We start from the raw sequence: 26,975 nt of genomic DNA, 5'->3' as shown, positions 1-26,975 counted from the left end.
TTAAATTATCTACGCATATTCACAAGACACTTTTCTTACTCAGGTAGATTACACTTTAAATATATATATATGTGACGTGTTAATGCACACACCAGCTCAGCAACATTAAAGAACAGAGGCAAAAGATGCCTCCACTTACACCTTACAATAGAAATGTTACACGCACACGTATCAGCCAAACCTTCATCATACAATACACAGACAGACAACAGTTGAGAGATATCAGGGTACACTTTCTCCATAAAGGGAGGAAAAGCGAAACATTCTTCACAGCCCTTTATTTATTGTATGAAAATATGTTATGAAAAATACATAAACAACACTTGATTTTTTTCTTAAAGGAAAGCAGGGAAGAAAAACTGTTCCTTAAAAGCAGACTCTCAGAGTTGGGTCTATAATCTGGCAAGGTGAGGGGCTGGTCACAGGGTGAGGATTGAGGGGGGACAGTGGCCTCTGCTGCTGCTGCCACCACCAACCCTAGGGTTGCCAGCCAGTCTGTAGGGTTGCCAGCCTCCTGGTGGGATCTGGAGATCTCCTAGAATTACAACTGATCTCCAGACTACAGGGATCAGTTGCCTCTGAAGAAAATGGCTGCTTTGGAGGGTGGGGTTTATGGAATTATAGCATACCCCACCAAGGTCCCTCTCCTCTCCAAACCTGTCCCTGCTCATTCCCCACCCCCAATCTCTAGGATTTCCCAACCCTGATTTGGCAGCCCTACCTGCCTTCTCCTCCATTTGTCCCCAGCCTCACACTAGAACAGCTTCAGGAGAAGCCTGAAGAAAAGAAGTCCCTAAGAAATGCAGTCTGGGTAAACAAAGGGATAGCAGCAGGGCAGACAAAAGGAATGCAGGCAGGCGGGAGTTGAGCTGTCCAGCTTATTAGTTCTACTGCCCCCTCCTTCATAGTAATGGTATGCTTTCTAGGAAGAGACACTGCATTTCCCTTTCTGATCATTTGTATTGACAGATGCACAGAAAGACAGACAGACACAGATAGGCTAGCCTTGAAGCATGTTGTTCTTGAGAAATATTTTCCCCATTTTACAAGTTAACTCAAGGACAATTAATATACATCTTCTCACAGCTGAACCTTGTAAAAATTTACTGAAGGGTGGTGGCTGCTTGCTAAAACATAACACTGAAATAAAAGTTAACTTCAAACCGGGGAGGGGGGGAAGAGTTTCGCATCCTTGTTTCTCCTTGCAGCTCTGCACTTCTTGGGTGTGGTGGTCTTTTTCTGGCTAAGCTTGCTCTGTGATTTCAGCTGTGGGTGTCTGCCCCCTTCCTTCTTGGAAGCATATGTTGTAGTCTCTCTACATTATACAATGTGTGTATGCTCTAACTCACAAAATACATAATAAAATATTAGCTATGGGCCAGAACAGCAGTCATTAATCTCCAACCCTCCTGAACTCTAGAGGATACAGATCATTAAGAACCCTCTCCAAACTGCCAGATGCTTTCTTGAAATCAAAAGGCCTGTTTAAAAAAAAGGGGGGGGGGAGGAAATAAGAAGAAACACCACCAGCCTTCTCTGTTTGTGCTATGCAGCATCCAAAAGCATGCTTTGTGGATTAAATCCTAAAATTCAAGGCCAGCATATAAATTATGAAAGCTTTTGCCGCAACAGAATTATGACAACCCTTTTTTTTAAAAGTTAGACAGCTTCATGCTGGAAGACGGGATTGTCAACAGTAATAAGCCAATGTTGCTAAATAGAACCACAGGGTTCAGAGGAAGTACATTCCTGCCCACCATCATCATCAACAACAACAAAACCCGAGAAAGCCTCTTCTTTGGGTTTTACAAGTAGACTTCATATAGGCATCTAACTGGCCAGAGTTGACTTGAAAGAGTCTACAGCCTGATCTGACAAGGTATGTTAGGTTCCCTTAAGATGTTTTGTTGAAAAATAGAGCTTTTTTATTATTACAAAAGACACTGGTACAGTAATAGCAAGCTTCTTCAAAATGTGACAAAACAGAATCCAGCACTATGACAAGAGGTTTAAAGACTAGAATGGGAAAAAATATTTTTCATCATATTTATCTCTTCCATAAACACCACTTGGAACGCCTGCTGCAATCATAACATTTTGACAAGGTGCTATAAATTTCACTCATCGTCTCTTTACTGGCCTCTGCGCAACTCAGCTACATTCCCTTATTTCACGCACATCTCATGCAATCATTTAAACACTTATTGCATTCATAGAAGGTTATGAATGCATGTAACACACTCTAAATTCACCTTGTTAAAGAGGAAGAAAGGAAGATCCTGCCATTTCATAGCTTTACGGAGAATTGCCAGAGCAGGCAAGAGAACTTATCATTCCAAAGCAATTTCCCTGTATCATCAGTTTAACCAGAGATGAAATTAAATGGGTGGGGGTGGTTGAGTGTGTGTGTGTGGAGTACTCAGGTGTGCTTGTATGAAGCACAATGAAATTTGGCAAAACTGAAATTTTGATTTTTAAAATTGACATTTGAAGCTTGGAGCTTTCAATAGGGCAGGCCTTAGACCGCCGATCCCATTAAATATCTGGGAATAAATATGACTGGACAAAACTGCAATATTTTAAAAAACAAATTATCAGAAGATTTGGAAATTGATACAAGCAACTTTATCCAGGTGGAAAGAAAATGAAAAATTTCATGGTTGGGAAGAAAATGAATGTACTGCCAAAACTATTTTTTAAATTCCAAATGCTACCTGTATGTATAGAAGAAAGTATATTGATAGAGTGGCAAAGACAGATAAACAAATGTATTTGGAATAGCAAGAAACCAAGAATAAGCTTTAAAATATTACAAGATGAGAAAAAGAGAGATATAAAAATATATTAAGAAGTGGCAGGCCTGATTTGGATTGCAGACTGGATTAAAAACCCAAGACAAAGAATATTAAAAGTTGAAGCTGCAGTCCTAGATTAAAGTTTACATAAGTAAGTTATGGATTAAGAACATAATTAAAACTATCATAATACAAAAAAGTTGTGATATAGTTAGAGATGGACTTTTGAGAATATGGTTTACAAACTGGAATTTATTGAGCCCTTCAAATTCTTCACGTGTCCACATTAGCACCTTATCATGATAAGAACATGAGAAATAAAAGTGGTTTTTTAACGTATGGCAATATGGTAAATTTGCAGGGAAAAATCAAGTCCCAGCAAGATCTTACAGAGAAAGGAATCAACATTCAATGTTTGCTATATTATCAATCAACTTCAAGACTGAAGAAGATTATCAATACGGAAGGTGGATCTCTCAGGAAGGTAAGCAAGTTCAAATAGCTGATTATAAAACAAAAAGACCATTTACTATGATGGATAAATAAGTTATTACTTCAGTTAGAAATAACAGAAGAACAAGAGAAAATGTATTATTAAATTTATACAGAATTTTGGAGAGCAGATATCTATGGATCAATGGGAATGCTTATGGGGGAAAAGAAATTAAGTTTAGAGCCAGCCAGGGATTAAAAGAAAACTGATACAAAATGTTTTTTAGATGGTGTATATAACCCCAAAGGATATTGAGAAAATAGACAAAAACTACAAAGGAAAATGCTGGAAATGTCAAGATATAGATTAAACCTTTTACCATATGTGGAGAACTTGTAAAAAAGCAAAAAGATATTGGAAAGAAATACATGGAAAAATATAGATCATATTAAAATTTAAATTCCCTATGGAAGCTAAGAATATGCTATTAGACTTACTTCCTAATGAATTACCGGGGGTGGGGGGGGAGAGGAAGAGATTCAAAAACTTGGTGACAGTGGCTAGAATTCTCTGCAGCAAAACAGAAATCTGTCCAAGCTTAGAAGAATGGGAAAAATATACTTGCTGACTATGCAGTAGTGGTGAAATTAACAACCTATTTGAGAAACAGATCAATTATGAAATTTGAAGATTTGAAGTATTATACAAGCAGTTTTAAAACTGTGTATAAATGTATTGCAAAGCAGAAGCCGAATGAGAACAAGATTTGAATATAATTATATAAGGAAGTGGATTTTGAGCAGAAAGACAGGTTGCTTACCTGTAACTGTAGATCTTGGAGTGGTCATCTGTGCATTCACACTTGTGGGATACTGCGCCTGCGCCGGTCCCCGATCGGTATCTGTAAGAAAGCCCGGGAATTTTCCGCGGTCGGCGCCACTGGGCATGCGCAGGCGTCCCATTGCGCACGCCCAACGGCGCTATCGCGGTAATCCCGTCAGTTCCTTCATGACCGCTGGAAGCTCCTACTGGAGGGAGACCGTCAGCAGTGGGGAAGGAGGGTGGGTAGTGTGAATGCACAGATGACCACTCGAAGATCTACAGTTACAGGTAAGCAACCTGTCTATCTTCTTCGTGGTCTCTGTGCATCACACTTGTGGGAGATTAGCAAGCAAGGCATACCTGGAGGTGGGAAGACGGTCAACCAGAAACAGCAGATTGTAACACCGCAGTCCCCAACCGAGTCCTCTGCTGAGCATGCACGTCTAGCGCGTAGTGCTTCATGAAGGCATGCGGGGAAGACCAGGTAGCAGCTTTGCAGACATCCGTCAAGGGCACACCCTTCAGGAACGCCACCAACGTCGCCATCGCTCTTGTGGAGTGTCCACGGACAGGTCCAGGCAACGGCCTTTTTGCCAGGAGGTAGCAGAGCCTGATCGTCTCCGTCAGCCACTTCGAGAACCTCTGGGACGAGATCCTGGAGCCCAGCTTGGGCGCAGTGTACGAGATGAATAGCTGCTGGTCCTTGCGAAAGGCTTTAGAGCGCTTTAGATAAAAGAGTAAGGCACGCTTGACGTCCAGAGCGTGTAACCTACGCTCCTCGTCCGAGGAGGGGTTAGGGAAAAAGGTTGGTAGCCAAACCTCTAGGTTGAGGTGGAATTGGGAGGCCACCTTAGGGAGGAAACTAATGTCTGGGGCCAAAGAGACACCAGACTCTCTAAAAACTAAGTAAGGATAGTCACAACGCATCACTGTGAGTTCCCCACCCGGCGTGCAGAAGTGATGGCCACCAAAAAGGCAGTCTTCCAAGACAGGAGCTGCAGAGAGCACGTGGCCATAGGTTCAAAGGGACGCCTAGTTAGTCTGTCCAGGACCAGTGTCAAGTCCCACAATTGAGTGGGGGGCTTTGATGGTGGATGCAGCCTAAACAGTCCCCTCAAAAACTTCTTGGACTGAGGGTGAGCAAAAATAGAGTACCCCCCTACGGGTTCGTGATAGGCCGATATAGCTGCCAGGTAGACTTTAATGGAAGAGAAAACTAGGCCTGCGTCCACCAGGGATAACAAAAAATCAAAGACTGCCGACAGGCCTGCCTCATGCGGTGTGCCTGATCAGTCAGCCATAAAGCTCGAGAACCTCCTCCACTTCCTATCGTAGGAAGCTCTGGTGGAGGGTTTCCTGCTATTCAGTAGGACCTCCTGGACCCTGCCAGAGAACTCTAATGGTCTATCAGCCATGCTGTCAGTTTCAGGTGTGGCACGTTGTGGTGCAGGACGTGCCCCCCCTGAGACGACAGGAGGTCTGGTTCTGCTGGGAAGTGGTAGAAGCTCCCCCCCGACAGCTGTAGTAGGGTGGAGAACCAGTTCTGGCGGGGCCACCATGGGGTCACCAGGATGCAACGTGGGCGCTCTGTTGCTATCTTGCTGACTACTTTCGTCAACAGGGAAAGGGGCGGGAACAAGTAGAGGAACCGGCCCGCCCGGGGAAGGAGGAGTCTGTCCCCCAGGGATGCTGGGTCCGCCCCCCCTCTGGAGCAGAACTTGGGGCACTTCTTGTTCTCTGCTGTAGCAAAAACGTCCAGTTGTGGGTGTCCCCAAAGCTGGAAAACTGGTTCCAGGAAGCGCCACTGCAGCTCCCACTCGTGCGGTGACACCCCCCCTCTGCTGAGTGAGTCCGCCTGAGTGTTGAGGACCCCTGGCAGATGTGCAGCCTTCACGAAGATGTCGTACTGGATGCACTCTGACCACAAGTCCATCGCCAGCACACAGAGCCGACGAGACACTGTCCCACCCTGCCTGTTGATGTAAGACAAGGCGGTGGTGTTGTCTGTGAGCAGTGCCACTGTCTTTCCCGCCAGCTTTGGGCGGAAGGAGCGAAGGGCGAAGTGCACCGCCAGCAGTTCCAGGTAATTTATGTGGTGCAGGGCCAGCTTGGGAGGCCACTGGCCCCCCACGCACAGGCCGTCCATGTGGGCCCCCCACCCCCACAAGGAAGCGTCTGTGGTGATAGTTACAGTGGGAGCCGGGAGGTGGAAGGGAGCCCCCTGGCAAATGTTGTCCTTCGATTCTCACCACTGAAGCGATTGAAGCGTCGTAGGGGGAATAGTGAACCTCTTTCGAGGTGAGTCTTTGGTTGGGCGAAACTGACGAAGAAACCATAGCTGCAGGTCTCTCATCTTCAGTTTCGCGAAGAGTAGCACGCTTGTCGTCGCCGCCATCAGCCCCAGCATCCGCTGAAGCTGTTGTACTGTGCCCCACCCTTGCCTCTGAAGCAACTGCACCGTGCTTACGATGTCCTCTGCCCTCTGGGCGGGCAGGAACGCCCGATGAGGGTTTGTGTCCAGCACTGCACCTATAAACTGCACTGTCCTTGATGGAGTGAGCTTTGATTTCTCTAGGTTGACCTGCAAGCCCAGGGCATCGAGAAGGCGTAGTGTGGCCGTGATGTGAGCAGACAGGCTTTCCCTTGATCTGGCTACCAGGAGCCAGTCGTCTATATATGGGAAGACTATCACTCCCTGCAGCCGGAGGTGGGCAGCCACTACGCTCATCATCTTTGTAAACACCCTGGGTGCTGTGGACAGTCCGAATGGTAGGGCCGTGAACTGGAAATGCTGTGGGCCCACAGCAAATCTTAAAAACTTCTGAACTCTGGGTGGATGCTGATATGGAAGTAAGCATCCTTGAGGTCTAGGGTGGCCATCCAATCCCCTTGGTTGATGAGGGGCAGGATTGATTGCAGTGTGGACATCCTGAACTTCTGGTACAGGATAAATTTGTTCAGATTCCGAAGGTCCATAATAGGTCTCAACCCTCCATCCCTTTTGGGGACCAGGAAGTAGCGGGAGTAGAACCCACCCGCCCTGTCCTCTGTTGGTACCTTCTCTATGGCTTGTTTTTGCAGGAGGTTGGCCACCTCCGCCAGAAGAGGTGGGGAGGGAGGAGTGGTGACCACTACGGACTGGCTTGGAATCTGAGCAAAGTCTATTTTGTAGCCCTCTTTGATGATGGACAGGGCCCACCTGTTTGAGGAGACCAGCTCCCAGGCAGGCAGGAAAGGGCGGAGGCGGATAGTTGAATGGGTGGGGGCGATGATGCGTGCAGCAGCAAAGTCAAAGTCCCTGCTTAGAGGGGCGGGCACCCTTAGATTTGCCTGAGGTCTGGGTGCCGTAGCGACCTCTGTTGTTACCCGAGTAGGCCTGCTTGTCGGGTTGCGAGGAACGAGGGCGCCACTGTTGATCTGAGGGTGGCTTGTGGGGGGGCTTCTTGGTCCAGGATCTGCTCCACTGCCTGGCTCTGGGTTGCCTGGAGGGTGCCTGAACCCCCAGACTCCTGGAAATCTTTAGATTTTTATCCAGCTCCTGTAGGGCGCTGTCTGTGGTGGTACTAAACAGGCCATCCCCTTCAAAGGGTAAGTCCTCGATGAGCGCCCTGGTGTCTTGCTGTAGGGCGGTAGACCTTAGCCAGGAGTGTCTACGGATGGACACGGCGGATGTGATGGCCGTGGCCAACACGTCTACCATGTGCCTCACTGCTGCTAGTTGCTGCTTGGCCACCGTAAGGCCTTCTTTTTGCAGTCTCTTTGCAGCCACTTTCTTGTCCTCAGGTAGAGAAGAGAGGAGGGGGGACAGCTGTTCCCACATGGCGTACTGGTATCTCGCCATGCAGGCCGCATACCTTCGCGCCAAGGGATCCCGCCGAATAAATCTTCCTGCCCATACCATCCAATTTCTTCCCCTCCTTGTCCGGAGGGGCAGAATGCACCCTGCGCGACTTCGAGGAAGATGAGATGATGGCTGAATTTGGCCTTGGGTGCATGAAGAGAAACTCAGCCCCCGTCTCCTGGACCTTGTACATATGGTCCAACTTCCTCGAAGACACCGGTGCTGAGGATGGCTTCTTCCATGGCTCCTTAAGGGCCTGTAGGATGACTTTGGTTACAGGCAGTGCTACAGCCGTGGACGTGTCCCGTTGCATGATGTCAAAGACATTATCGTCCACGACTAGCTTGGGCTGGGAGATGGGCAACGAGATGGTGGTCGCCATCCTTTTCACCATTTCTGCATAGGACCGCAGGTCTTCTGAGGGCGAGACTGGGAGATCTTCCGCCGTGTTGGGATCTGGCAAAGGTTCCCAGGCTCTCTCCTCGTCACTCTCCGACCCCGATGGCGAAGACTCTCGGTGTTCTGAGTGCTCCGATAGGGGCGGTGTTGGCTCCCTCCGCGGCGACTGGATCGGCGTCGGGGGTCGGTGCTGGGGCTCTGTCGGTGCGACGCGTCGCTCCGGTGGGATCGAGACCAATGCCGACGGTCTTCTGGATCGGTGCGATGCCCTGGAGAAGGAGGACATTTCGGACCGCTACTCCCACTCCGGGTGCTCCCTTGGTTGGTACCAATGGTACTGCGGGCAGCAGGAGTAGGGCGACTGCCATCTGTGCTGCTCCTAAGGCGGTATCGGTGGGAAGCGCCGAGACTCGACCGACGGCTCCCTCTCTCTTCCGCCTTTAGGCGCCGCAGGTCTAGCCGCATCGGCCGATGTCGATGCCTCGACGTCTGAGGCCGACTCGCCGCTTCGCCAAAGAGACCCCGCCGAAGGAGATCGCCGCGTTAGGTCGATCTCTGCTTCCGATACTGGGGGGCACGGCCGATGAACGCTGGCCCTAGGAGTCAATGGGCTGCGTGGCCGATGAGCGCTGGCCCTAGGGGTCGATGGGCTGCGTAACGGGGAAGGAGGAACCCTTCTCGGCGGCTCGGCGGTGATCGGCGCCGACACATCGGGGGAAGGCGAAGTTGAGCGTGGCCGCTTTCGCTTCTCCTTGGTCTTCGCCTTCTTGGAGGAAGACTCTCGCCCCGCTTCCTCCCATCGCTTTTTCGCGGGCCTCTCGACCAACCCCTCGAGGGCTCATTTCGTGGGGACTTGCTCCCTCGGTGCTTCCCCTTCCACCAGGGTCGCATCGGCCGATGGGACCATCAGGGCTTGGGCGTCCGCCATTTTCGGTACTGATGCCGAAGAGCCCGCCATTGATTTCGGAGGACGAAGTGCCGAGGCAGTTAATGCAGCCGATAGCCTTGCCGCCCTGTTCTTCCTCGTTTGCTTGGAGAAGCGGAGGCAGTGTGGGCAGGCCTCCACACGGTGCGCTTCACCCAAGCAGAGAAGACACAGGGAATGGCCGTCTGGGGGGGGCGATCTTCTTCCCGCAGGCCCGGCACCTCTTAAAAAAACCCCAGCGACTGTCCATAGACAATCGTCACTAGGAAGGCCCTCTCAGAATCCTCTGAGGGGGGGGGGGAAACTGGGGAAGCAACAGGGGGGAAGGCCCCGGAGGGCGATCCGCCACAACACGCACCCGAAAAAAACACACTTTTTTTTTTAACTAACTAACTAACTACTAAACTAACTACTAGTCTATGAAAAACAATAAACAGGCTATATATACAGAGGCGAGGGGAAAAAAGGGTAAAAAACCCGAAGCTCACCGACCGGGAACACGAGGAATGCAGCTTCTTCGCGCAGCGGTCAGAAAGGAACTGGCGGGATTACCGCGATGGCGCCGTTGGGCGTGCGCAATGGGACGCCTGCGCATGCCCAGTGGCGCCGACCGCGGAAAATTCCCACGCTTTCTTACAGATACCGATCGGGGACCGGTGCAGGCGCAGTATCCCACAAGTGTGATGCACAGAGACCACGAAGAAGATATATATTTTATTTTCTAGTTATGAGATATATAATAGATTTTCCTTTGTATTTTGTTATAAAAATTTAGTGAGTATGTAGAAGTGGCATAATACTGAATACTGATGATAAAACTAATAATGCAGATACAAAACAGATCAGTTAAGAAATAGATCAGTTCAGAAATTTGAAATGTTGGATATAAAAGTACCCTTAAAAGGGAAAAAACCAGGGCAGGTAACAACACTTTAATTTCAACATGGAAACTCAAATAGCTAATTTTGGAGTCCGAAAATTCTGTTTTGTGCTTTTAGACAAAAGTAAAATCCAGTTGATTCTGTAGTCTAGTATTGCATGAGAAAGGGAGGATGCTGGTGGCGCCAGCCCCAGGAGGTTGTTTTTTTTTGGGGGGGGGGGAGTATCCTGTGGTACAATGTCTTATGTGGACTCGTTCCTGCTCCTCATGGCCTTTGCTCTCCCTCCCCCACCCCGCTCAGTCCCTTTCTGCCTTCACCTTTGTTCAAAGGGTGGGCAAGCAAGCAACATGAGTGAGGCAGGAGCTTTGGTGGGCAATGAAAGGCACAGGAACTGACTCCTGATGCCAGCCCTGGATCATGTCCAAAATGAAGAATTTAAAGAGAATGTTTCAAAACAGAACATAAGCAAACAAAGCTACATGATGATTCCTCAATCTGAATTTCTTTTGCATGCACGGATAAGACTCAGGTTGGGCTGCAGCTCCTTGCAGCAGCAGAACACACCAAAATTAGGTGGTGTAGCTGCTCACATAGTCATCTTCGAAAAATCCTGGTGAGGATCCCAAGAGCTGTGCAAGAGCTGAAGATGGGGCTTGCATTATTCCAGGGAGATTTCTCTCCCCTCCCTTTGAACTCCTGATTCCTGTACAATATCACAAACTGTTTTTGAAACTCCCTTCAGATTGCTTTACAGCATTGGGTGGGGCAGCAGTAGATGGAGCATGGAGGGAAAAAACAAACCTTTCCACCCATCCCAGAACTAGTTCCTGTCTTTTGGCTGGTACTTTCAAAGACTCTTTAGGATTCATTTGACAAGGCAATGCCACCTAGTGGAAGCAAGGGGTTACTGAGGAAACTGGCAATTTTTCTGTAAAGGGTGTATGCATCATATACTTTTACAAAACTAACCTTTACCTCGTGGGTGGTGACACCTTGCAGACAAGTATTTCCATACACTGATAGTTGCTGGAGCTGGCAACTCTAACTGCATTAAACAGGTAAAGGTAGTCACATAACAGTGCATCACATATAAATAGTCCCAGGACTAAGACAGCTTGTTCTATTAAGCCCATTCTTTGTCACGCTGATTTTGCATTGAAGCTGTGTAAACAAGGAATAGTTCAGACTTTCACATTCACTCTTTGAGCTGGCATCGCTTGACATTTCATACATGAATGTGTGAACTCACCTTCATCAAGTTGAGTTTGCCTTGGGGGCATGCTTCAGTTCTGGTAGTGGCTATTATCTGCCATAGCCTCTTTCATACCTGTGAGCCATCATCCAGCCAGCAGCTGTTAACTGGCCTTTGTGTGCCTCCTTCCACCCCTTATAGTCAGCTCCCCAAAAAGGAAAAGAGGGAGAAACCAGTGTTCTGCTGTTTGGCCCTTCAAAAACAGTTCACAGCAGACATCCCAAAATGCCTGCTCCCTATGCGGTTATTGTGAGGCAATGGCCTTATGCTGACCTGTGAACTATTTCATCTACCATTCTTTCTTTTTAAAAGATTATTTCATTTATTTTCATTGTAACTGTTTGAATTCTGCACCCGTTCATCTGGCTCAAACCCTAACCACAAATTTATGTTAACTTGGCCAATGAGCTTCTATTCAATGCTCAGAAAGTAGAGAAAGTATAGTCATGCTTTGGAAAAACAAAACACATCAGAATGAATCCAGTTTGTTTGTTTATAATTGTTAATTAGAAGTGGCTTTTTTAAATAGAAAGCTAAAACTTTTGAAAAATTAATCATTTTAACTAGATTTCTTGGCAGACTTGACCTCGGGTGGAAACAGCCTGATTTGGCTGTGTAAGGTTTTCTGTTTCATGACTGCAGAAAGGAAGAAGAGAGTCACCACAGAATCTCAGTGCCTTATAAAAATGTGTATAATCCATCTAAATTGAGTCAGAGTTAACTCAATCTAAACAGCCTGTGGGGCGGAGGATTGCCAGTGTTAATGGCGGACGCATGAAGAGAGAGCTCCAATCCTTGCGGCCCTGTTTCCTGCCCTCTTAAGCCTCCAATCGCCTCAAACAGGTAAACAGGTAAAGAAAAATGAAGAAGACAGAGGGGGGCAAAGTTGCTTCCCTCAAAAAACCGGAGCGATTGGCATGAGTGTTTCCCCAGGGAGAGAATAAGCGTGGAGCATCAGCAGGGGGAAAAATGGCAACAACAAACATGGTGGGTGTGCTAGGTGAGGAGGAAGCGCGGGACGCCTATTCTGAGGCCTCTATGGAGGAATTCTTCCAGGCTATTCTTAAAACCTCCTTGCAGGCAATGGAAGAGTCTATGCTTGACAAACTGTCTACCCAGATGGCTCTACTCTTGCAACCTATCAATGTGCAAGATCTTACAAAATCCCTCTCTCACATGGAACAGACGGCAGACACAGCCCTGAATCTTGGCATGGCATTGCAAGAGGAAAATCAACAACAAAATGATCACATACTGCAGCTGGAAGTCGGGGTAAGGCAAAATAATCTCAAACTTTGGGGTATAGCAGAAGAGGTGGAAGCTTCAACTGATTTAATTGATCTACTATCAACATGGTTGGCTCAAGTGTTAAATTTATCAGATGATTTCCCCTTGGGTATTCATAAAGCCTACCGGATTGGAAACCCCAACAATCCCAACAGAAAGCTTCCCAGGGATATCTTAATAACATTGCCTGACCCCCGTATAAAAGCATTGCTGTTAAAAATTGCAAGAGAAAGGGGATATTTGCAATATCAAGACTGCAGAGTGTCCATCTTCCCTGACCTCCCTCAAGATGTGCTGACATTAAGGAAGGCGCTTAAACTGGTGACCATCAGCAACAAGTCAATATCAAATATAGGTGGACAATGTTGTATAAATTGCAAGTAAAGCATATGGGCAAACAATACATGGCTTCTGACTTAGTCACAGGAATGACTTTACTCAAAGCTTTGAACCCTGAAGTTCCAACTAATATGATGAAGAAAACTGCAAAACGAAAACTCACTCTTACTCCAGAGAAACAGAGCAAGATTCCAGTTCTGGACAAGACTTAAAGACTTAAAACTCTGATCCTTTTCACCTGATGCTGACTCCTGAAAGAAGAATATGAAAATTGCTGGGTCCAACACCTGAAGCGGATCTCCTGAAAATATGTTATATGAATATAAGGGGGCAGGAACGGGGGGGGGGGGGGGGGGGGAGGGGGAGGAGGTTACGTGCTCCTTTTCAGATCTCCAATATAGTATTAGGAATTGTGTGTTTTTCTATGTTTAATTTCACTTGTTAGATTAGGTATAGATATATTTGTAGATTAGAGTAAAATAGGATATTAGAATAAATAACAGAAAATAGATAGATATTTGGAAATTGATAGATATATGCTCCAAATTTGAATCAATTAGACTTTTAAAAAGTCTTTGCAACAATTACAATCTTTGCAATCCATGAATGTAATCCTGGGTGGAGAGTTTAATTTTATTTCTGATAAGTTCTTAGACAGAACCCATGTGAAGCCATACTGTAGAAAATTAAATTAATACAGACACAGGTCTAGTCTCCATATTAGAGAGTTTTTAGCTATACGATGCATGATGTCACTCACGCCCAAATGAAAGAGATTATACATTTTATTCAGCAAGACATGATGTTTACACACGTATTGATTATGTTCTCTTATCTCAAGCTTTAATGCAATACTTACTGGATGTACAAATTGGTATAAAAGTATGGTCAGACCATACACCAATTGTATGCGCTCTGAAACCATTCACAAAACCAAACACAACACGGGGATGGAATTCTGAGAAAAAAATTTTATTGGATGAAGCTATAAAAGACCAAATTGCCTTAGGCATACAAAATTACTTTAAAGAAAACAACACACAGGAGGTCCCAATAAATACAATTTGGGATGCCTCTAAGGTGGTAATTAGAGGCATTGTTTCTTCTTGCACAATCCACCTAAAAAAAAGAAAGATGACAATTAATAATTGAAACACAGGAGAAAATAAAAAAAATAGAATCCTTACACAAAGCAGCTGGCAGCCCACGCATATATAGGAAATTAGAAGCAGAACGAAAAATTTTACAGGATAAGGAGACTGAAGCAATCCATAAACAACTGATGTATGTTAAGCAAAGATACTGGAAAAAATCTCCTAGAGCGATAAAATTTTTGGCATGGAGGGTGAAACAAAAGAGGCAAGCATCTCATATCTACTCTCTTAGGGACGCTTAAGGTTCGAAGCAGGTAGAAAAGCAAAAAGTTGTTAAGGTCATGGCTGATTTTTACACCAAATTGTATATCACTACAGGGCCTGACTTGTCTAAAATGCAGGAATTTTTCTTAAAAAAGGACCTGTTGCCCCAGCTGATTGACTCTCACAAACAACTGATGGAGAAGGTTATCACAACTTCAGAGGTACTTGAAACTATACAACAATTAAAAACTAACACTGCACCTAGCCAAGATTGCCTTCCCCCTGGATACTATAAAATCTTTAAAATCGAACTGGCTGGCCCTTAGACAACCTTATGTAACCACATTTTAGAATCTGGTTCCATGCCTCAAACCTGGTTAGAAGCAAACATTATAGCAATCCCAAAACCAAATAAAGATCGCCAAGACCCCGCCTCCTATAGACAGATATCATTGCTGAATGTTGATAACAAAATTTTCACTAAGATATTGGCTAACAGGCTAAAAACCGTTCTCCCGGACTATATAAAGCCAGACCAAACTGGCTTTATATATAAGAGAAATATTGCTGACAATACACGGCAGCTTTTAAACATTATAGCCCATTGCAATATTAGCCATCAGGAGGCCCTACTTATTTCTTTAGATGCCATCAAGGCATTTGATAGTGTAGAGGTCCCATATTTGAAAATGGTAATAAATAAGATGGGGTTTGGCACTAAATTTAAAAATGCAATCCACGCTTTATACGAAAACCCATCAGCCAAACTACTGATTAATGGCTATTCATCAGAATCAATACCACTACAGAGAGGGACGCGACAGGGCTGTCCTTTGTCCCTGCTCCTCTTTGCTCTAGCCATTATGCCTTTGGCTGAGGCTATTCGTATAAACCCGTTGATTCATGAAATAACTATAGAACAAATTATACATAAAATCAAGTTATATGCCGACGACATTGTCATTTGCTTAACTGACCCAACAGATTCCTTAACTGAGATACAATCTATATTACAACAGTTCAGCATGATTTCGGGACTATCCTTTAGCCAAACTAAATCAGATGTCTACCCGATTAACTTGCCTAAATCAAAAGTGTGCACTATCAAACAATCTTCCCCATACAATCGGATATAAAAAAAAATGGAAGTACCTAGGAGTGACTATCCCACAGACTTCATACAGCTGTTTAATGTAAACTTTTTAACCCTACAAAAGGAAATCAGGAACTCTATAAAAAATTGGAATGCCAAGGCACTTACATGGACTGATAGGCTAGAGCTCATAAAACATTTCATTCTCCCAAAATATCTCTACCTATTTCGAACCATACCGCTTGAAATTCCTAGGAAATATACAGAAGCATGGCAAAAAGAACTTACCCAATTCTTATGGGCCAAAAAGAGACCACACATCAACTATAGAACTCTTATCAGAACAACATCCGATGGAGGCCTAGGTGTACCTAATCTCCGTCTTTACTATGAGGCAGCTAACCTAACCTCTCTATTAAGAGCCCTAATTTTACCAGACCTACCATGGGTTCAGATGGAACAACAAGCTACTGCACCTTTAAACTTATTTGACTTTCTATGGAATAGAAAAGCCTGTAATACAAAAAACCCCAACACATTTATTTGCATAAGGCCCTTAAGATCTGGAATAAATACAGGGAGAACTTTGCCCCGAATCTTTCACTCCTATCCTCATATATGAATCAGGACTGGTCCCCCAAAGATACTGCAGAGATATTAACTTTGAGTTACTATACAGAGCTCACCGGAATAGTAGATTTCTTTCATAAATGGAAACTATTGGAGAAGGGCAAACTGGAACAAAAGATTAGTTATAAAATGTCTTGGCTTCACTACTTTCAAATAAAGTTTTTTTTCAACAACTCAAATACAGAAAGCCTTACCCAGACCTTTAACAGAATTTGAAAATTTGAAAAATGTAACAGAATTTGAAAAATTCTGCATGATTTACCTACCAAAGACTCCAAACTTATACCTAGACTATATAATGTCTTAACTAACTCAGGGCAGAAACTCCCATTGAAATATCAACTTCAATGGCAATTGGACTGCAACAGAAACTTTACTGCCAGAGACTGGAAAGATATCTGGTCTTCACCGTCATACATTTCTAAATGTCTTCCAGTTAGACTACAGTCATATAAATTGATTATGAGATGGTACTTACCCTATAATGTGCTTCACCATATCAACAGGGAGATAAGTCCAACCTGTATAAAACAATGCGGAGAAAAGGGTGACTATCTTCATTCTTGGTGGTTGTACAAACACATACAAACTTATTGGGAACAAATAATTAATAACATAGCTATCATTACAAATACTCACCTTTACAACCTGAAGTCTTCCTTCTCAGAAAGTGGAGAGACCCTACAAGAGACAAAGTTAACACTGAAAGAATTCATATTCTAATTTCAGCAGCACGTACCACATTAGCTGCACACTGGATAAACAAATCCCCACCAATTCTGGAATGGCAACAACATCTTTGGGAATATTTTGTTATGTCAAAGATTTCTGTTCAATCACAAACCGCTATAACAGAAAACTATGAACATTTTTTCATTGCTGTTTGATACCCTATAGTAAGCTATCTGTCTGATCTAGATATTCCTCCAAGTAGAATGATATATAGTAAGATGTTCTGATTTTAAGCATTGAAAATAGTAACTTTAAGATTTGTAACCTTAAAATACCCACAGTAAATGTACTGATGGGTTTTTTTTGCTTATTATTTTATGTATACTTGTCTTCCTGAACTGATACTTTATGTGAAACTGTTTTTGTCATAACCTAAACCAAAATAAAGCTTGTTAAATTGGAAAAAAAAATCTAAACAGCCTGTGACATAATGTTTACTTAGTCTGTACCAAGAATTCCACACCCTGACTTTCCCCAAGGCTAACTATTCATACAAAAACATTGGTAGAAGATGTCCCCAAATCTGCAACCCACCAGTGCCAAAATTCATCCTCACCCCTCTGTTTTTGGGCTACTAAATTCCACAGCCATCTGCATTAGACAGAAACAAGAAAACAAGGCTCAGTGAGGGCAAGCTGACAAGTTAGCCCAGAAGGAGGGCCCTGTCTTCACTGTGGACCACTGCATCCCTGCTGCCATTCCTTTCTCCTACCCCCTCATAGTAACTGTGAACATATGAAGCTGCCATAGACGCAGACTCTATGTATCTATTGCCCACTCTGACTGGCAGCCACACCCCAGAGTCCCAGGTAAAGGAAGGTATTTCTCTATACCTGCTAATACATTTAACCACAGATAGGGGCTGAAATTGCAACCTTCAACATGTAGAATCTGTGCTCTACCATCTAGCTGCAGCCTCCCACCCTTTTGCCAGGGGTTCCACGATAACTTCTCTCACCACCAGTGATTCTGGGCCCAGCCAGTTTTTACACTCAACACCGCCCAATTCCTCTCCTTAGTATGGCACCTGTCTCACATTTATTTTTGTACATGCTGGTCCCATGAGCCCTCAAGCAGTCTCTTTAGATAGCCAAAGGGGACCCTTCACCCACAGACAAGCTGACTGGATTCAACCCACTGTATTGATGGGCAAGCCTCAAACAGTTGGATGTGTATCCTCAAGCTACTGAGCAACTACAAAGTTACGCCTCCCACAAAAATTGGAGAGAATCAAGACAAGATTTCCCGAGCCTGGTCAGAGAGCTCTAACCAAGGGACCAAGAACAATAGATAACGCACAAAAGGAGCATGGATTTCCATAAAGCCTGCATGTAGCAAAGCACAGCTATGCACTATCTCAACTTGTGTTGTAGGCACACTTCTCCCTACTACACCCTAGTTGGCAAAAAAATGACATGTGAAACTTCTCTAAGCATTTGGCGAATTGGATTGACCCCCTAGCAACAGCCTCTTCAAGAAGCAGCACAGTGGCCCAGAAGATTTCAAGCAAACCAAATATTTCAGGTTTCATGCTCAGTTTTTGGAGATATTAATTCACACCAGTGGAATCACTGATTCAAAAGCAAATAGTTGACAACTCTGGCTGGAGCTTGCCCCAAAACCTTCTAAGAATTGACTACATTCTTCTGAAATTAATAGTATTTCCTTTGGATTACTCACTGAGCCTGGCTGAAAGTGGGGGCAGACATCTGGCATAGTTAAAAAGCAACTGGGATGGGCAGAGATTCTGTCCTCAACAGTTGAAAGGAAGCAGGACTAACTTAAACTGATGGCTTCTCAGAACACATCCAGACACATTACAAACATTTCTGGCTGATTTGGAAGCCAAATGAACCGAAACCACAGCCTGCAAGCCACAGATGCTAGACTAGCAACCTGATCTTAAGTTTAGTGGGATTGACTTCCAGGTAGGTATATTGTAAGATTGTAGAGGCTGCATGAAATAAAAGTTTCTGTTATGAAAAAAGCTCCTGGGGGGCCTTGTTTGGAAGTCTAGAGATTAGAGTCATGGTTTTAAGCACACAAACACCACAAATAAGTTCACTGATTTCATGGAGACTGCTTTAGAACTGCAGAAACTATTTGCTGCAGGTAAGGGGTGTATTGCATTGTTATTATTTAATATATATATTCAAGAATCTGCACATGATCAATTAGCTTTCTGAGAATCCCATATTGAATATTTTAAAAATCCATGTGACTAGCCCAAGGTAAACACTAATCTGAATCTGCATTTTCCCTATCTCTAACAACTACACAACACTGGCTTTGTAGGCCACAAAAGCTTTGGGTACATACCATAGTATTTAGATTTTTCTTGCTTTGGTGTAATGTGTTATAAACACACGTATACGCACACCCAGAAAACTGAGACCAATGCACATATGCTGAACCAGCCAGCTTCTAAGAGATCTTTTTCTGAATGCAGGACAGTTTTGAAAATACTCCAGCAAAGAAATGGAACTATTCCATCTCCACCCACAAAAATATGGTTCTCAGCTCCACAGCACTTTTAGCCTAGCAGTTAATCCGACCTGGGGTCTGAAAGTTGATCCACACTGACATACCTTTGAGGAAATTAAACACAGTTTTGGTTTGGTTTTTTAAAAAAAACCCTTCAAACCAAAGGAAGGCAAAAAGGCTGATTAAGCCTCCCTCTACCTACGCATACAGCAGCATCCCTTCAGAAAGGACAGCAGCCATGCCATTGCTGTGGGCAGGGTCACTCATGGCAACGGGTTGGCCCCTTTTCCATCATACAAGAGAGCAGGAACAGTTTTCTCCCCTGAAAGCCCATGCATAATTATTTGGGTGGTTTTATTCTTTAGTGGAACGTGCTGTACAGCTCTCATTCCCCATAGCTCTTTCCAAAGCTTCCTCTGCTGAAGAAGCCACAAAACAGATGCATTTGGGTTTGGTCAGGGTGGTGTGTTGCAGAACTGGCCAAAAAGAAAACTCTCAGTGACACCATGAGGACATATTTATTCATTTTCAACTTTTTGTTCATTGCCAGCAAGCCTGAGGCTGAAACACTCAGCACTGTTTACTGAATCTGGGAGCAGCTCTCAGGCAGAAAAAGGGTTTTCCCAATACCTGCTTTGCAAAATCCTTTAAATTGGAGATTGAACCAGGACCTTTTTCAATATTCCAGATGTGCTCCAACCTGGGTCACAGCCACCTTTTCATACCTCGGTTCCACCTAGCAAGGACAGCTGTCTCTGAAAGGGGGAACTCTTAAAAAATTGAGAATCATCATGGCTCAATGGTCAAGCAGAGGCTGAGAGCATGCAGTGGCATGCTGGTTAGGGTGTCAACCAAGGATCTTGGAATACCAGGTTCAAACCCCCCACTCCACTGTGAAATTTTGCTCAAGGGACTTGGCTCAGTCTCATCCAGGCCCACTGTCCAGAGTGGTTATGAGAATAAAATGGAGGGGGGGGGATGATGCCAGCCGCTTTGAACCTCCACTAGGAAGACATAAATATCTAAATAAATAGACTGCAGTAGCAGGAGAGGCTGTGTAGCAGTGGTGCAACCCAAGCTTTACGTGCAGAAGGTCCCAAGTTCTGTCCCCCGCATCTCCAGGTAAAGTGTCCCACAGCAGCTGTAGAGGCCCTTCCTCTGCCTGAGACCCTGAAGAGTTGCTGCCAGTTGGATAGCAGAAAATACTAGTTGGCAGACCAACAGTCTGATGATAAGAAGCAGATTTTTTTCTATATGTGGTATTCTTTAAAACCAGGACAGCTTTCTCGTGGCCCAGACCTCAGCTTCAGCACCCCTCTTCCTAACCAGCCAAACCAGAATGAGGTCTTGCAATCAAGCAACAGGATAGATTTAACTCATGTACATCACTTTAAGTTATCTAGTTTATACAAGCCACAAAATGCAACTTTCTCAGGTGCAGAATTTTTTTTGTTTGTTTTATGCAAAAGTTAACCCAGGTTTTATTCTCCCCAAAGAAATTAAGGAACATCACAAATCCTGCCTCACACAGAAGTACTTTTTTGAAATAGACACCCCACATTTGGGTGCTCTTTCTGTTTTCCCATTTTTGATACATAATCAAACAAGTAGGAGCCACAGCTACGGAGTCCTCAATGCCAAGAGAGAAGCATCATGCTGCAGAAGGGCAAGCTGGCAAGAAACATGCAGGCAGCCAGAATCTTACCTGCAATTTGCAGATAGGGAGAACACTGAATTGGATGACCTCAAGTGCCCCACCCCCGCCTGCTGCATTTTGAAGGCTCCACTGTTTAATAAACCCTGGTGCAAAAGGTGCCAAAAGCACAGCTTCAAAAGTAGATGCCTAGCTTTGGGTGGCTTTTCTGTTGTGGCCAGCCAGCTGAAGAACATATGTGAGAGGATGTCAAAAACAATACTCAGCATTCGAAGAACAGGCGTGAGACACAGCTCCCCACCCCAAGTGAATAAAAAAAACCCAACTGAACTCCAGGGACACTTAGCTCCAACACTTGAAAGAGTCTTTACAGCCAACGGAAGGCAGACGGAGACAGAATAGCTTTCCTGCAGCTCTTGTGCTTCTTCACAGAAAACAAGTCCACTCTGGCTGCTGCATTAGAAGCAGCAACAGAAAAGAACCTTGGAGCACATTAAGATGTCAGAAATTTACAGTGGCACAAGCATTCATGGGCTAGGGCCCCCTCCATCAAATGCTTGAATCAAAATCTCAGCCAGTTAAAATTAGCCATATATTCAGGAAACAGCAGAATAACATTTAGCTTGTCTGAGATACTGCTGCATAGAAGTCCCCGTTCTTCAACCAGGGAACTTCAATGGAGAATCTAATGAGAAACTGGTGAATTAGAATGTTAATTGAGTTGCCATGGCTTAAACAGAAAAGTCTTTCTCAGCTGCTACAGATGGCACTAAATTAAAGGTAAAGGCAGTCCCCTGAGCAAGCACTAGTCGTTTCCAACTCTGGGGTAATGTCGCATCACGACGTTTTCACAGCACTTTTTAAGGGATGGTTTACCATTGCCTTCCCCAGTCACCTACATTCCCCCCCCCCCCCAGCAAGCAGGGCACTCATTTCACTGGCCTTGGAAGGATGGAGTGAGTCAACCTTGAGCTGGTTACCTTAACCCAGCTTCTGCCGGGATCAAACTCAGGTCATGAGCAGAGATCTCGGACTGCAGTACTGCAGCTTTACTAGTCTGCACCATGGGGCTGCTTCAGCACTAAATTAGCTTCATAATACCACTGTTTGTGCATGGTTACTGTACTAATCTTGTATACAAATGTCAGCAACTGGACCTCTGGCATCTCATGGCCTATTGACCCTAATATTCCCCCATGTAAAGTGTCTATGGGCTGGGGTTTAACTTCATGCATCACACAAAACAAGTTGCAAATGAAACAAGTGCACAAAACTTATGCTTCTATAAATAAGAGGCTTTAAGGTTCCCATTTTTCTTTTTTTGTGGCAAAACTTTCTTCAGATTCTCCAGACACATCCTCCTAGAGTGAAAGCTTAAGAAAGCCATAGCAGCTTTTTGCTGAAAAACCTCCCCATTTCTGTAATGGATCGCAAAAGATTCTGGGGGCATATCCCAGAAGGCACATGGGCTGGGATCAGTGTGGTTGTTTCCAGTGCCTGCAGGGCTGAAAAAGTGGGCAGGGTTCCATACTCACAGGTGGACTCCAAGGCAACTGTTGCAAGTCAATGTCATTGTCTTCAGTAGATCAAAACACACCTGACTGGCTGTCCTCTTCTCTTGGACAGTTAACCTCTCTGTCAAGCTTACTCCATCTTTCCCATCTCGGTCTCTGGCTCTGCTTCCAGCCACCCCAAGCTCTACTGCTGTACTATTTTAATAAAGGTAAAGGTAGTCCCCTGTGCAAGAACCAGTCATTTTCGACTCTGGGGTGACGTTGCTTTCACAACGTTTTCATGGCAGACTTTTTACAGGGTGGTTTGCCATTGCCTTCCCCAGTCATCTACACTTTCCCCACAGCAAGCTGGGTACTCATTTTACCGACCTCGGAAGGATGGAAGGCTGAGTCAATCTGAGCCAGCTACCTGAAACCAGCTTCCGCTGGGATCAAACTCAGGTTGTGAGCAGAGTTCAGACTGCAGTACTGCAGCTTTACCACTCTGTGCCACGGGGCTGTTACTCATCTTGTATACAAATCTCTTTAATTGCATGGACCAATAACTGGACACCCCCCACCAACCAGGGCTCTGCCTTCCTGCCCCTCTACTGCACTGCCTCCTCATTCTCAATGGTATGGCTCCACTATGAACAATAACAAAGGCCAGCCAACTACAACCCATTCATCCCATGTTTTGCTTCTCTTTAGTTACTGTGTCTATCTCCCTGTGCTGCTTCATGTCCCCAGGTGAGGGCCCCCCGTTCAATGGCCAGGCTTGATTGGGCCTTCCATACACCTTTCTAGGGACAATGTTTCTGATATTGTTTCCCTGTTATACATTAAAAAGAGAAAACTGTTGTTCTAGGGCAGTGGTCCCCAACCTTTTTGGCACCAGGAAGTGGTTTTGTGGAAGACAATTTTTCTACGGACTGGGCGGGGGATGGTTTCAAGATTTTACAGTTGTGCACTTTATTTCTATTAGCTTGGTGTGGTGGTTAAGCATGCGGACTCTTATCTAGGAGAACCGGGTTTGATTTCCCACTCCTCCACTTGCAGCTGCTGGAATGGCTTTGGCAGAGTTGTCCTTGAAAGGGAAGCTTCTGGGGAGAGTTCTCTCAGCCTCACACACCTCACAGGGTTTCATTCCTATGTTGTGGGAGAGGAAGGTAAAGGAGCTTGTGAGCAACTCTGAGACTCTGAAATTTGGAGTGGAGAGCAGGATATAAATCCAATGTCGTCTTATTATTACTATATTGTAATATATAATGAAATAATTATACAACTCACATCCTGGTTGCTAACGGACCGGTACTGGTCCATGGCCCAGGGGTCACGGACCCCTGTTCTAGGGAATGCATTTAGCATTTTCTTTAAATGCAAAATCATATGTTGCCGCCTCTGAGGAAGGATTTTATTAGAACTTAAACCAATAGTAAACTACTGTCCTGACCTGGGCAGCCATGCAAGCCTGATCTTGTCAGATCATGGAAGCTAAGTAGGGTTGACTGTGGTTAGAACTTGGATGGGAGACCTCCTTGGAATACCAGAGTCAGGAGGGCAGGGGCAGGTTTTATTAAATCACCTCTCTGAATATTTTCCAGGCCCCCAGTAGAGATCAGTCACCAGAAGTTCATGACTTCCTGGTGCAGACACACACACGCATAAGCATATACATACAGGAATACTACTGCATTTCACAGCCCCCACCATTTTGACTTGAAAACCCCCATAACATCTGTGTTATGTGAACTGAGAATGCATCTTTATTTTCACAGTTTTGTCAGTGTGCACCAAGTTTTGCCAACTAAGTTTACACAATTTTTAACATTTTTCAGTCAATTGTGTAAAAATAGCATATAAACTATAAAGTGCTGTAAATGAAAACGAATATGTTAGGAATACCAGTAATGAAAATGGAAAAAGCAAAAGGCTCTTAACAGTATTATATGAAAACAAAGAGAGATGAAAAAAGGCATATCCCTACATCCCTTATTCAAGAACAATTGTTCCAACTGAGTATCAAGCATGTTCACAGGCTTCTATTTTATGACTCTCCCATTTCCCAATGAGAATCCAAGCTGTCCATGGATTTTGAAACTAGTTTTGCTTCTTCAAATTTGCATGTTTGCCAGCTTCATCAATGTACATGCCCCTTCAAAGAGCATAAGAAGTGTTCTTAATTTTCTTTTAATGACTCATGTTGACATCTGGAATGGAAGGGATGTGCGCACAGGGACACACAGATGCATAAGCATGAAAACAGGACTGAGAATGCTGGGGAAGGCTGTGCAAACACTGAAACCTCCTTGTTTAGGGGCAGTGTACCTCTGGAGTTCCAGAAGCTTCAGAGTGACAACAGGGGGTGGCTTTCACATTCCTGCCTTGCTTGGGTACTGTTGGAAACAGAATGAACATGTAGCTGGACCTTGGTCTGATCCAGCAAGATCAGTTATTGCTAGTGAGTGGATCTGGTGCAATGTAGTGATCAAGAGATTGAGATGGGATCCAAGATGCAAGTTCATATCTCACCTCAGCAACAAACTAGCTGATAGTATACAGGAAGCGGTCTGAATGCTCATAGTGCTGTACAAACATTAACCATTATTATTACTGGGTTACTGCATGGAAAATAACTGGGTTAGGAACAGCAGTGCTTATGAATTACAAGAAGAAAGAACACCCGCAACCCCCTCCAGTACCCAATACGGCAGCAGATGTAGTAGTCTAGTAGGCTTTGAAGCTTCTTGCAGAATCTGCAAGGACTAGGTGAAAGAATGCTGAAACTCATACAATTGAACTATGCTATAAGGAGTGACCCTCAACAGACTTCTAAGCTTCTGCATTATCTATACACACAGACCTTATGAATGCATATTTAGGCTGACCATGGCAACCTTTCAAACAAATCTGTATTCTGTCACTTTACATTTATGTTGGACTCAGACAACCACATGTCATTTCCCCTACCCTTACCAAAACACAATCCAATGAACAATGATGTGTAAGCCATTCATTAAAAAAAATAGAAAATGAAGGAGGGAGGTTATTAGGTACATGAAGAGGGCTGTCTGGCTTTTAAAACAAAAAGAAAGAGAGGAGAACATACAAAGTTTTTTTTAAAAACAGAAACAAAGGAACACCCTCTGGGTTGCTTCACACAACCATGCCAGTCACTTGATATCTCTTGCTTCGTATGCTTTGCAACAGGGCAGCTGAACACTGGAACCTCCTTTCCTGGAAACCTTTTGTTGCCATGGAAGCTACACCTGTGACGCGCATCAGCAAGTTTGATGATCTTCACCTCATCGGCAAGCCACCTGTGACACATGCAGGACACCATCTGATGATCTTCACCTCACAACCAACAGGCAAACAAGTACATGAGCTGTGTCTTAATGCAGGCCAAGCTGGAGAATCCAGAAAGGTTAATTCTTCCATGGATGATTGCTCCAACCCATTTTGCTCTCTCAACTCTACTAAGTTTTATTGTGCCTACCCTCCCTTCCCAATCCTTCCCTCCACAACCCATTTAAACTTATTGGCAAGCTTGTTAGACATAACCCTCCCTAACCCCCAAATTATCCAGTTAGACCCTACTAAAAATAACAGCACAAGAAATCCCAGCACTTAAGGTTGCCTTGCATTATTTTACAACTGAAATTCATAATAAGGCCATTTAAAACAATTAAAAAAGACAACATGGGGAAGAAAAGAGACATGGCCAAATCCAGTTCATTAGGAGTCATGGAAACCATCATCAGCCCCCACCCCCTTTGTCAGGGAACAGAGCTGCAAGAAAAACAGCTGGACTTGGTTCGATGCTTTAAATTAAAAGCAATCTAACAAGATCTGCAGGGGATAACTCCCTTTGGCAGTGTACTGAAGGCCCGGGTTTCATTTCTACCAAGTCAATGTAATAGTACTCAAAAAACAGCTAGAAAGGAAATTCCTCAGAACTGAGGTAGTTTCTTGGTCATCGGCACCGTTTTCCAACTCCTTGCAAAAGCAGTGCAACTATTTACAATCCTTCCCATGCACAAGTTTATAAACCCCCCTCCATTTTATGCTTTTGTGACTGGTTTTCTACAAAAGAAAACAAAATAAACACCAAAGACCTAGCCAGAAAATGCCTTGTTGAGTTACAGAACATATATTTTAAAAAAATAAATAACTGGTTACTTCTAGAAATCTGATGCCTCTGGGATTGATTTTTTTTGTAAGTATCAGCCAAGCCTATTTCATCTTTATATAAAGTTCTACAGGACTTTGGTATGTGAACAAAAATTCTGACCCTGAGCTACTCAATAATTAATGTTTCAGTATAAAAATGGGGGAGAAAACGGCCCAACCCAACCTTACAATACAAGGGTGGATTGTAATAAATCTCTCCATCATTCTCTCTCTCTTTTTCTAATGGATCGACTGCTTGTGGAGCTGGAAGAACATTATTTGGTGCCAGCATCTGTTTAAAGTAGGGAAAAACTTCCAGAATAATTTTTTAGTCTTTTTGTAGACTTACCCCTCTCATTCTTTTAAAGTAATTTAATTCCTTTA

The sequence above is a fragment of the Heteronotia binoei genome, chromosome 11, assembly GCF_032191835.1.
Source record: "Heteronotia binoei isolate CCM8104 ecotype False Entrance Well chromosome 11, APGP_CSIRO_Hbin_v1, whole genome shotgun sequence".
Classification (NCBI taxonomy): domain Eukaryota; kingdom Metazoa; phylum Chordata; class Lepidosauria; order Squamata; family Gekkonidae; genus Heteronotia; species Heteronotia binoei.
The sequence above is the reverse complement of the archived record's forward strand: the minus strand, read 5'-3'. Positions refer to the sequence as shown.